We start from the raw sequence: 13080 nt of genomic DNA, 5'->3' as shown, positions 1-13080 counted from the left end.
ATTGGCCTTGGGATCAAGAAGACCCAGATTCAAAACCTACCTCTGATGCATACTGGCTATGCAAGTTGGGGAAATCATTTCTCCTTTCACTGCTCTCCATAGTTTTTGAAAATTATCAGTTTCAGAGAAAGTAAGGACTTGTACTGGAAGAGAAAAGAGGGAACTCCTCAGCTAGGATTTCGTTATGCCATTACATGGTCTCCTCTGGAATTGCTTCTCAACCTCCCATTCCTACTGACAGGCTGGGTCCAGTCAAAGGTGTCGAATGCTTCTCCCATCAAAGTCCCAGGGGTCTCCTTGAGGGTTTAGAATATGTTAATGTTATTCCTATCTAATGTCTTCCCCAATATCAATTAGTCCATTAATATCAATTAAATTACTTAATTTTTTTTAACTCTCAATACCTCCCTTTAAAAGGCATTTAATACAGGATCAGCAGGATTCATCAATATCAATGTTAAGTCTTCCCTCAATCCATAAGAGTTCCTTTGAATCCAGTTCTTCTCTGTCTCTATCCACCACTGTCCAGAATGAGGAACTTTATCAAAGCTCCTGAATGAAACTATTGTTAAATTAAATTTTACAAAAGAAAATTTACTGAGAAAACATAGCAAATGATAGAAGATATGAAAATAACCCCCCCCCAAACCAGGAGGTACACTTTTCATTATGCATCCAATCAGTCCCTCAGGAAAGTAGACTCAAATTTAAAGTGATTGGCATAAAACACACACACACACACACACATACACACACACACACAAACACCATAGGGTGTGGGGAGAGTGTGTCCTTAACCTGGGAGGCTTTTTCTTCTTTTTCAGACTTACCACCAAATTGACTTGTGGGTGTAGAGATATTGATGAACAATCTTGCTTACTGAACAGAGTATCAGGGTTACAGAATTAATTCAATGTTGGGCTGGGTCAAGGATTGACTCTTCATTATAACCAGCTGTCATGACTGCTAGAAGACCCTCCTACCAACTTGAGTTGCTGGACATCAAATGGTTAGATGGCTTATCCAACCTTTGAAAACTCACAGGAAATAACCTGACCTGTTCTATTTCTGAATAATTACTCCCCCCAAGATCAGGAAAGAATAAACACATCAGAAACAGGCACCAGACACTCAAAGACATACCAGTCAACTGGCTTTCTTCCCATCCACTAACTCACAACCATGCATTCTTACTTGCCACCAAGAAAGAGAGCAAGAGATCATCCTCTGGAATGATTTGTTTGCATGCTCAGTTGCAGCTCAGTCTTTATGGACTCATTCATCCTCCTGGCTTCTCAGCCTTCTAGAAGGTTTTTCATCATCACATAGTCAATTGTTGCCTCTCAGTAACTCCTGGCCAGAAAATATCTCCTCCAAATTCTATGTGTCAGACTAGCTATATATGATAGGCACTAGAGATAGAATGATGAAAATAAAAGTCATTGACCTCAAGGAGTTATTCCACTGAAAGAATACAACTTGGTCACAGATAAGTAGAGAATATATACAAATATGGGCAGAGAGAGATGACACTGACAACTGTATGTATTAAGAAAGATCAGACACATGAATGTGAGACTCTGTTATTTGTCTTCCCAAAAAATTAAATGGACTGAAGTATAAGTAACTTCGAGCTATTAGAACTGACAAAGACCAGGCTCCTGTGAACACAACATTCATTGTGATGCATGAGGGCTAGTTGGTACAAAGAAAGAGAAATGGATTTGCAGTTAGAGACCTGTTTGAATCACCTTATAGGCAAATCACTTCATCTCTCTATGCCTCAGTTTCCTCTTCTGTAAAAGAGAGGGTTGAAACTTGATGTCCTCTAAAATCACAAGGAAGTTATTTTTTCTAACCCTCAGTTTCATCATCTGGATTGATCTGGGTTTCATCAACAGGGTTGATAATGCTTCCCATTATTTTACTCAATAGTATAAAATAGTGCACAAGGTGCTGGTTTTTGAGTTAGAAATCTTACTTCTGACTTTTACTAACAGTGTAACCTTAGGCCACTCATTTAACTTCTATTTGTTTTAGGCAACTCCCTAGGATTTATCTCCTGCATCAAAGGTAGGCTAGAGAATGTAGGTGAAAGAAGTTCCCACCCTGAGAGAACCTTTCATATATCCTGTACCTACCTCACAGGGTTCTTGTGAGCAAAATGCTTTGTAAAGGATGAGCTCTGATCATCACCTTCAAAGTTCTGCTTTCTTCTTGTGGCAACCCATCCCACACCCCATGCATTGACAGCACCTGTCACCTTCCATTGGCCTCAAGAGAGTTCAGTCCTTTTATGAGCTACAAGGAGATATGGCACTGTGTGATGGAAAGGGTGCTGGCTTTAGCTCATCTGGATTCAAATCCTGACTTCATCTATTGCTTTCCAGATGTCCTTGCTCAGATGACTTAACTTAATTTGACTTTTCTACAAAAAGAGAGGGTTGGGTTAAATGACTTTTAAGGTCTCCTCGAGCTCTACTCTATGATCCTAGGTAAGAAGTAAAGCATTTTCTTTTTTGCAAACTAGAAGGGAGATGACTCTATATAAGGAACTCAATTTGAATTTTGTATGTATATATGTGTTTGTATTTTAGACTGGTAAAGTTATTGGATATGCAGGGGCAAACAGAAACTCACTCAGAGAGACAGAGGACCAAGTGCAAACTACAAAAAATGAAATTTTTTTAACCTTGCAATATTATTTGTTTTCAAATAAATTATAAATAAAATTATTTTTGCCTCTAGACATCCCTTCCTTCATATCCACACACAATATCCTGCCTCCAGTGCTTATGGAATCTCCTTTCTAGGCACATTTGTTTTATTGCTGGGAACTCTTAGAACCACAGAACATCATAAATGAAGGTAGCTCAGAAATCATAATATACAGAATGTCAATTCAGGAAGGAACCTCAGAAATCATCTAATCCAATTCAGTTTATTTTACAGCTGGGGGTGGAGGACCAGAGAGGTAAGTGATATGCACAGCAAATTCCTGGAGAAAGAGAAATGCAAAAAAATAGCAGTTATCAGGTCCCTTGACATAGAGAGGTTTGGAGACTGAGACCTTTTTCAGCGTATTTCAGATAAGGCCCATCTAGGCAGCCATCTATTGAATCTATGGCTTCATGCAAGAGGCTCCATGATATCCTACCTCACCTCTCCTCCCAGTATCTGAACACATCCCCTCTTTCATATTCTCTAAGTAAACTGAAATGGTTTCAACCCATTTTCCCATAGACACTTCACCTCAGCTAATGTTCAGGAGTGTCACCCAGTCCACTGCTCACCAAGTCTCTACCTGCATGTTTAGAGGGGGGAGAAGTAAGGAAGGATGAGGGATTCAGTGTTCTCTTTCCGCTCCTCTGCTCCTTAATTAAGTGCCTTCCTTTCCCTCTGTCCTATGCACTGCTAGGTTGGGGCAGATAAGGCATTGATCCCCAACCCAAGCAGGGAGTCTGCTGAATTAGCGCCTTCTCTCTCTTTGCAGGACAAGATGAATGGTTTATTAGTGTGAAGCTAATTGCCTGGTTTGTAACTTGGAGAAATCACAGGAGAGAAGGGGAAAAAAGCCCATAGGCACAAGGCTCATGTGAGAACTGAGGCATGCCTCCTCTCAAAAACCTCCCACCCCCAGTCACAGCTCCACTTGGGTCTGAAGAGAAGCCATGGGGAATGGAGCCAACCAAACCTTATCACCTGCGCTGGAAAGGACCTTAAAACATGTCAGAGCTGGGGGGATTTAGAACATGGAGTGTGAGAGCTGAGAGTGACCTTAGAATAGAAAATGTCAGAGCTGTGAAGGACCTTAGAACACAATTCAGAACTGTGAAGAACTTTAGATTACAGAATGTCAGAATTGGGAGAGATCTTAGAACACAGAATGTCAGAGCTGAAAGGAACTTAGAATACAGAATGTCAAAGACAGGAAAGACTTTAGAAAATAGAATGTCAGGGTTCAGAGGGACCTTATAACAAAATTTCAGAGTTGGGAGGGACCTTAGCATATAGAATGTCAAAATTGGAAATGATGTTTAAAATTTTTTTAATCTAGACTTGAATTTGCCTTAATATGGAAAATCCTATGAATGAAGAAACTCTTGCTCTCTTGGTGTAGATCAGAGGGTCCCAAATTTAGAGTTGAAGATATTTAACCCACCATCCCCCATTTTACAAATGAGTCAACTGAGGAAAAGAAGATAATTAATTTACTCAGGCTTACACAGGGAGGAAGGAGTGGAGCAGAAATTTGAACAAAGGTCTTTTGAGTTCCAATTGAGTATTATTTCTACTATTCTGTGTTACAACTCAGCATCTTAGAGTCATCTGAAGCACTAAATGGTTAATAATTTGACCATAATCACACTAGTCCATGATCTAAGTAAGAGTTGAACTTTTTAATTCCAAGACTAAAGAAGCCATCTACTCCAACCTCTTGCTTCATTTTTTTGGGTTATTGGTAATCATTTTCAGTCATGTCTAACTCTTCATGACCTCATTTGAGGATTTTTTTGGACAAAGATACTGGAGTGGTTTGTCATTTCCTTCTCCAGTTAACTGTATGAATTAGGAAACTAAAGTTAATAAGGTTAAATGATTTGTCCAGGGTCACATAGATAGTGAGGCCATCTAGCTGTTGGAACCTGTTTATTGAATACCAGATATTGGAGTGGTTTGCCATTTCCTTCTTCAGTTCATTTTACAAATGAGAAAACTGAGGCCCAGAAGGTCTAAGTATCGTAACTAGACCTCTGACTCATCCACCATTCTAAGCAATGCTATCTCCTGGGAAGAAATCTTAAATTATAAAATATAAAATACTAATATCTGAAGGCACTTCATAACACAGAGTATAGACTGTCAAAACATGGAGGAATTTTATAACATAGAATGTCAAATTTGGAAGAGACCTAAGTGACCACCTAGCCCAACTCCATTTTGTAGATGAGGAGAATAAGTGCCAGGGAGAAGAAACTTGTCTGAGATCATAGAGTGAGTTAATGGCAGAAATGGAATTTAGGCCCATTTCTCTTGCTTCCAGGTATGGGGTTCTTAACTTTATGCTCTCTCTCTCCATTAAAGCACACCATCAAACCCAAAACAGACAGAGAAAGATTCACATTAGAGATCTAGATTGGTCATTACTCAGTTCTGAAGCTAAATGTTACCTAGATTTTAATCTATTGTTAGTCCTATCCCCACTAGAGAAGCAAAAAGTAGCAAGGAGAATGGGGAGATCTAGAGAAGTAGGGGTGGGAAGAAGGAAGCATAGATCCAAGGGAAGAACAAATTTCTTTCCAAAGAAAGACAATAGGAATTGTATTTGCATCCCCAGCTGCTAGCATAGTGTCTGACACACAGTAGATATTTAAGAAGTACTTGTTGATCAATTAAACGCATCCCTAGCTTCTGATCCTCAATCTTTTACTAACTTCCTATGAAACTGTGGAGAAGTGACTTCCCTTCTCTGAGTTAACTTCTATTACAATATATATTTGCTGGACAGATTATGGTAAATGATATGGTGCAATGGATAGAGTGCTGGGTCCGGAATCAGGAGGACCTGAGTTCAAATCCAGCCTCAGTCATTTACTAGCAAGTCACTTAATCCTGTTGGCTCTGTTTCCTCTCTATAAAATGACCTGGAAAAGAAAACGACAAAAGTTGGATATGACTAGACTAAGCAGCAAAAACAACTCTGTTATGAAGTCCATAGAAAAGGTAGGACTTTTAGACTCAGATTTTACTTCCAATGGTATATTCATTGTCCTGTTCTTATCCATTGGGGCCCTTTTTGTCATAATGAGATTTTGCCAGACCCAATTGAGTTAATGCCTCATTGTTCTCCCCACGGACACATTGCAAAGGGAAGGTACTCACTTGGAAAATAAAGTCAAGGACAAAATTCTCTCTCCATGACATTTCAACACAGACAATTTTCTTCTAGGCCAAATTTAATTCACATCAACAAATATTTACTAAGATCCTACTATGTGTGAAGTACTGTGCTATCTATTATTTTGTAAAGCCAAAAATACAGTAATCTCAACCTCAACTAGCTTATATTGTCCTGGAGGACAATATGCATAAGAAATAAAGAAATAGAAATGTTCACATTTGTCAATAATTGTTAAATTCATAATAAAAGAGAAAATTAAAAACAAGTCAATGCAAAATAATTACAAGTGAGAGAGTACTAATAACTGTGAGGGAGATGCCCTAGAGCAGTAGTATCGATCCAGAAACAGAAGGAATCTCAGACAAAATCTTATCCAAATTATTTCAAAGGAGGAAACCAGGGCTCAGGAAGGTTGTGTGATTTGTCTGGGGTCATACATGTAATAACTGATAGAACTGGGATTTGAACCTATCTTCTGTGATTCTAGATCCCATCCTCTTTCCATTTCAGCAGACATCATCCCCCAGGAAAGACCTCTCCTAGGAGGGGGCACTTGAGCTACACTATGAAAAAAATGAGACAGGTGGAGATGAGAGAAATTAAGGAGCCCTAAGGGAGCCATAAGTGGTTCAATTAAATAGGTGCAAATATACATGCATTGCCGGGGCAGCTAGGTGGCGCAGTGGATAAAGCACTGGCCCTGGAGTCAGGAGTACCTGGGTTCAAACCCGGTCTCAGACACTTAATAATTACCCAGCTGTGTGGCCTTGGGCAAGCCACTTAACCCCATTTGCCTTGCAAAAAAAAACCCCTAAAAACAAACAAACAAATATACATGCATTATTTGGATAGGGGAACAGGGCACAGACCAAAATGGGGATGCTCCTGAAAATTTTCTAGCCATATTATAACCTTATTGAATGGGGGAAAAGAGCACAGATCAAAAATGAGGATGTTTCTGAAGAATTTTTCTGGCCACAGACCCTTTCTGCACTGTGTCCTAACCATATCCTCCTTGGGGTGCTCTGTGAGAACAACAAAATCATCAGACTGAGTCTTATATTGATGGTTCAGCACTAGTAGTATAGATTGTACCATCTAGGTAGTTATATGGTACAAAAGTTAGTTCTCAGCACTTAAAATTTAACAGACTTGAATTCAAATCCTGTAATCCTGAAGAAGTCACCTAACCTCTGCCTGGCTCATTGTTAAATAGGGTTAATAATTTCTCCCAGCATTGTTGTGAAACTAATTGAGGAATATTTATTGAATATTTTGCAAACCTCAAATGCTATACAAATGCTATTTATTATTATTATTATTATTATTGAATGTAGACAAATGAGAGAATCTAGAAACTTTTTAAGAGTTTCACAATCCCAGTTTTTTCCCCTCTCATATCTCATGCTCCCTGCTGTTCTCACATGCAAAGATAAATCATACTAGGGCTAGCTTGTCCTCTAACTTATTGTATAATCTTTGGTAAGTCTTTTCCCTTCTCTGGACTTTAGATTTCTCCTGTGAAAAATAAAACTATCTGTGTCTTCTATAGTGCTTTATCTCGTTTCTCTCACAATAATACTAGGAGGTAGGTATTCAAAGTATTTTGCAGAGAGGGAAACTGAGGCACAGAAACTAATTGCTCAAAGTCACAACTATCACAGACAAGATTCAAAATAGAGTCTTACTTACCCCAAATCCATTCCAAGCAAGAGGACTAGATTAGATTGACTTTAAGTTTCCTTCCTGATCTAATATTCTCATATTCTAATTACTATTACAACTCTTTGACCTTTTAGTGGGGATGCACTCAGGGTCATAGAACCACAGATTTAGTGTTGGAAGGGTCTTCAGAGGCAATCCAATCCAATTCCATCACTTACAGATGAAAAAACTGAGTCTTAGAGAAAGGAAGTGATTTGACCTAAAATAGCAAATGGAGTATTGGGATTTGAACCTGGATCCTCTGAATTAAAACCCAGTACTCATTAGACTGTACAATTTTGACTCTACTCAGTTAGCGATGAGTCTGCTATGTTTTCACTCTAAATGATAAATAGGTTACATCCAATGAATCTTCAATATAATGAGGAAGATGAGAGAGAGAAACTGAAGGGGAAAGGCAGGAGTATACATAATTTGCATTTATTTAAAAAAGATTTGCATTTCTATTACAGTTCTTGCTGCCTCCCCAACACACCTTACTGATCTACTCTCAAAAATGAATTTGTGCCCACACCAGGGTCCTTGTGCCCTGGCTGACATGTTCTTGGTTCTAGCCTTGTATTATTCCTATGGTATCCTTTCTGAGAAAGCTGGCCCCAGATCTTAACACTATTCCCCAGTTTCCCCTGGTACATGAATCACATCAGCCAGATAGCAGGAAAATGGCACTGGTTTCCTCTCTGTCATATTGATGTCTGGCTTAGAGCCTGACCCGGGTGCCACTCAAGATTCTGTCAGGATTCTGCAGTCACTAGACCTGTCACCTTAAGATTCATTGCTGCCGTCTGTTAAATGCTCATGACTCTTCTTTCATTGGCCAGCCTTCACCTGCCCTCCCCCATCTTGATTCACTGGAAAGGTTTTGACGTACATGGAAAAGCATAAATTCATAAGTACATGACAATAACAGATGTTTACTTGCAGATTTTCAAAATGTTATGTATGTTCATTATCTCATTTAAATCCCCCAACTCTGTAAGGTTCAAATCGGAGGTAGGATCCTCCCCATTTTACAAATGAGGAAACTGAGACACAGTTAACTGACTTGGCCATTTAGGACATGAGCTCCTTGTGGGCAAGGTCTATGTTGGTTAACTTTTTTTGTATCATTAGAGCTTAGCTTGCACATAGTAAGCACTTAAATGCTTGCTGACTTCATCTGAGATAGAATTCTAACCCAGATTTTCCTCAATCCAAGTTTCTTTCCCATTCTATCACTTGCTTAGCCTTTCATTGAACTCAGAAAGAATCCAAGGAACAAGAATCTCTGACCCAGAATGTGGTTAGCTCTAGAACTTATTGGTCTCCTCTAACTAAACTTCCATCTCCTCATTTCACAGAATGGCATCTCTTTCTCACCACCCATAAACAATCAATGCTCAATCTTGTTGATTCTCCTTTTCACAATATCTCTTCCATCTATCCCCTTCTCTTTACTCCCACAACCATCACTCTAGTTCAAGCCCTTATCACCTCTTGTCTAGATTATCTCAATAGCCACATGACTGGAACCCAGCTTCTATGCTTTCCCTCTGGAGTTGCCAAAATAATCTTCCTAAAGCAATGGTCTGATCATATCAAGAAGCTCCTGTACTTCCCTATCACCTACAAAAGAAGATATATCCTCTCAGATTAATATTTAAGGTCCTTCACAGCCTACCTGGCTACCTTTGCAGTTTATCAATCAATAAACATTTTTAGACATCTACTATGTGCCAGTTTGGAGGGCACGAAGACAGAAGTGAAATAGTGCTTTCAAGAGGTATATATTTATAATATATCTTAGAAGACAACCTGAAAATAAATGAACGTATATAAAATACAGGGTATCCTCAAAGTCTTAGGACTGTTTTAAGTTATTAGAACTTAAAACTATACTAAGAAAGCTAGTGATTCCAAGAGGAAGAGGAGAAGAGAGAGATCATTATAGACACGAGGCCAATGATGGAGTGCTCAAGTTGGAGAACAAGTGACCCATAAGAAGGGATTAAGATAAAATATTCCAATCTGAATCTCCTTACCTAGATTATTAGATAGATTCTAAACTATACAAGTCCACCTATGTATAGACGGGGTATCCCAAAAATCTTAGTGTGGTTTTAACTTTAATGACCTTAAGTTTTAATATACTAAAACTGTTCTAAGACTTTTGGGGACACACTATAGATACAAAATAAATACAAAGCAAATTGGAGGGAAGATACTGGCAGTTGGAAGAATCAGGAAAGTTTTTGGATAGAAGAGGGCCTTTGAGTAGATCTTTAATGAGAAAAAGGGGTTTCTAAGAGAGTTGGAGGGGTCTTTGGGGTATGGGGACGGTCAACAAAACAGCCCAGATACAGGAGGTGGGCTACTTGAGAAAAAGCAGGGAAGGCAGTTTGACAGGACCTCAGAGTGTAAGAAAGAAAATGATATAAAATACAGTTCGAAATGTGGTTTGGGGCTAGGCTGTGAAAGGATTTAAAGCCAAAGTGAGGTATTAGCATTTTATTCTAGTAGCACTTGGGAGTTTATTGAGTAGGGGAATGATATGACTGGATCTTTACTTAGGGACGTCCCTTTGTCTCCTGTGTGGAAGATTATTTGGAAAGGAGATGGGAGGCAGGCCAATTAAGAGATTATTGTGGGGCAGCTAGGTGGCCTTTTAGTCTAGAGGATCTGAATTCAAATGTGACCTGAAACACCTAATACTCACTTACTTAGCTGTGTGACCTTGGGCAAATCAGCAAATCATTAACCCCAGGCAAAAAAATGAGAGAGAGAGAAAGAGAGAGAGAGAGAGAGAGAGAGAGAGAGAGAGAGAGAGAGAGAGAGAGAGAGAGAGAGAGAGAGACTAAGACTAGGAGGTGAAAGGGAATTAGGGGCTGAATTAGGATAGTGGCCATGTGAGTGGAGAGAAAGGGGCATGCCTGAGAAAAGTTATGAACAATTACATTAAACAACGGATTGGGTGTGTTTAGTGAAGAAGAGGGAGAAATCAAAAACAATGTCAATTCTACTACTAGATCTAGAGCCCAAAGAAAGAAGAAAAGACCCCTTTTGTACAAAAATAGTTATAGTAGCTCTTTCTGTGGTGGCAAAGAATTGGAAACTGGGAGATGCCCACCAATTGGGGAAGGGCCAAACAATTTATGATATATGATTGTGATGGAGTACCATTGTGCTATAAAAATTTATGAAGGGGTGATTTCAAAAACAATCGAGGAAGACTTGTATGGATTGATGTAAAGTGACATAAGCAGCACAGAACAATCTATGTAACAGTAATATTGAAAGGTTTTCCAATCAACTTTGGAAGATTTAGTAATTATGAACAATGCAATGACCAGTCACAATTTCAAAGGACTAATAATGAAACATTCTACTCTTCTCAGATAAAAGATTGAGAGACTTAGAGTACATAATGAAATATGTTTTCTTCTCTTTCTTTTTTTTGGACAGGGTTAATTTAGGAATCTTTTTTTAGATTTTTCAAAGCAATGGGGTTAAGTGGCTTGCCCAAGGCCACACGGCTAGGTAATTATTAAGTGTCTGAGGTCAGATTTGAACTCAGGTACTCCTTACTCCAAGGCCAGTGCTCTATCCACTGTACCACCTAGTCACCCCAATTTAGGAATTTTTAACATAGCTACACAAATTTATAATAAGTTTTGTTTTTCTGGTGTTCTCAGTGAGAGGTGAGGAAAACGGAGATAATTCAGAACTGAAAATAAACTTAAATTGAATTTGTGTTTAAAAAAAGAAAAGAGGGGGCAGCTAGGTGACCAGTGGATAAAGCACCAGCCCTGGAGTCAGGAGTACCTGGGTTCAAATCCAGTCTCAGACATTTAATAATTACCTAGCCGTGTGGCCTTGGGCAAGCCACTTAACCCCATTGCCTTGCAAAAAAAAAAAAAAAACCTAAAAAAAGAAAAATGATAAAAGGACAGTTTTGTGAAATCTAGTAAAATTTGTATAAACTGATGCAGAACAAAATGGAGAAAAGAAGGCACAGGGTGGACATGATACATGGTGTTTGTGAGGCTATGACTGCTAAATTCTAAAATCATTAGATGATATAATTCTTTAGTTCTAATTCTAGGTGATAAAATAGAGAGACATGTGGAGGTCAAGTTTAACATCTCCAGTTCAACCAAATATTATATATTCTTTGATACTCGTATGTACACTCCTTGAAGGCAAGGGCTCTTTTTAGCCCTCAAAACCAGCACACATGCTCAATTCATGTTTTAAAATTGAATTAGGTTGGTTGTTGGGGCAGCTAGGCAGTATAGTGGATAGAACAACAGCTCTGGAGTCAAGAGGACCTGAGTTCAAATCTGTATTCAGACACTTAATAATTAGTTAGCTGTATGACCTTAGGCAAGTCACTTAACCCCACTGCCTTGCAAAAAAACAAAAACAAAAAAAAAAGAAATTTAATTGGTTGAAGGGCAGCCTACATTATAGAGGTTTTCAGGGTTCCATTTCCACTAGTCCTGGGCTGTCCTTGATTCTGGCTGCAGGATAATCATTTCAAGACAAATCTAATGATTTCTCTTCCCTTAGCCCAGTAAACATCATCCATCCAACATGACCTGAGCAGTTATAAAATCTCATTTTTTTCCTTCTTTACATAACTCTGGAAATGTTGACACTGGTTTGCCAAACAAAGACCATTCTTCTCTCATTCCACAGGGGAGGAGGATGCAGAAAATAAGACCCTTCTATGGCAGTCTCCTTCTATAAGGGAGATGTTCAACATGGGCTCTTCCTTCCAGCAAAGTCAGAATGGTGGGGAGAAATGGGACGGAAAATGGGAGTGAGATACCAATCTATTTACATTTAATTTAATGCTGATGCTCTCAGCTGTCTAGAAATGAGCATTGCATTCAGCACAAAGGATGAGGATGCAGAAGGGAGGGGAAAGAGATACTCTCCCTGCAAATGGCAGTAATTATAAATCAAGAGCTTTTCGGTAATATCTGGGTTTCTGTCATCGTTTCCTTGGTAATTAAGGTAGCACAAATAAATCAGGAGAGGGTGGCTGATTTAACTATACCATGGCAAGGACTGTGACTTACCGCTGACACTTCTGGCACGTCCTATTTCCCACCGAACCCCGTGAAGCAAGGGAAATAATTTTGTTTTCTGAAGTAAGCACAGTTCATGCAGATGGTACATTTCCTCCCCTGCCTGCCTCAGGATGGAAATAGGACTTAAGGATGGAGATGGCAGAGCTTAGATGGGCCGTGGTTGGCAAAAGACATGTGAGAAGGTCCCTTTTGTTAGTTTCCAAAGGCTAAGGCGGAAGTTATAATTGAATGCTGATGTGCAGAATTTTGAAAGTACTCAGATTTGGGAGGTGTGCAGGCTTTGAGTGCCAAACCAAGAAAGAAAATATACTGCTCCAAAGTCGAGAGTGACATTATACAGAAGGCATAAGTACATATTCTTCAAAAGGAACCATGCAG

This window comes from Macrotis lagotis, chromosome 1 (assembly GCF_037893015.1).
Source record: "Macrotis lagotis isolate mMagLag1 chromosome 1, bilby.v1.9.chrom.fasta, whole genome shotgun sequence".
Classification (NCBI taxonomy): Eukaryota; Metazoa; Chordata; class Mammalia; order Peramelemorphia; family Peramelidae; genus Macrotis; species Macrotis lagotis.
This window is presented reverse-complemented; position numbering follows the sequence as displayed.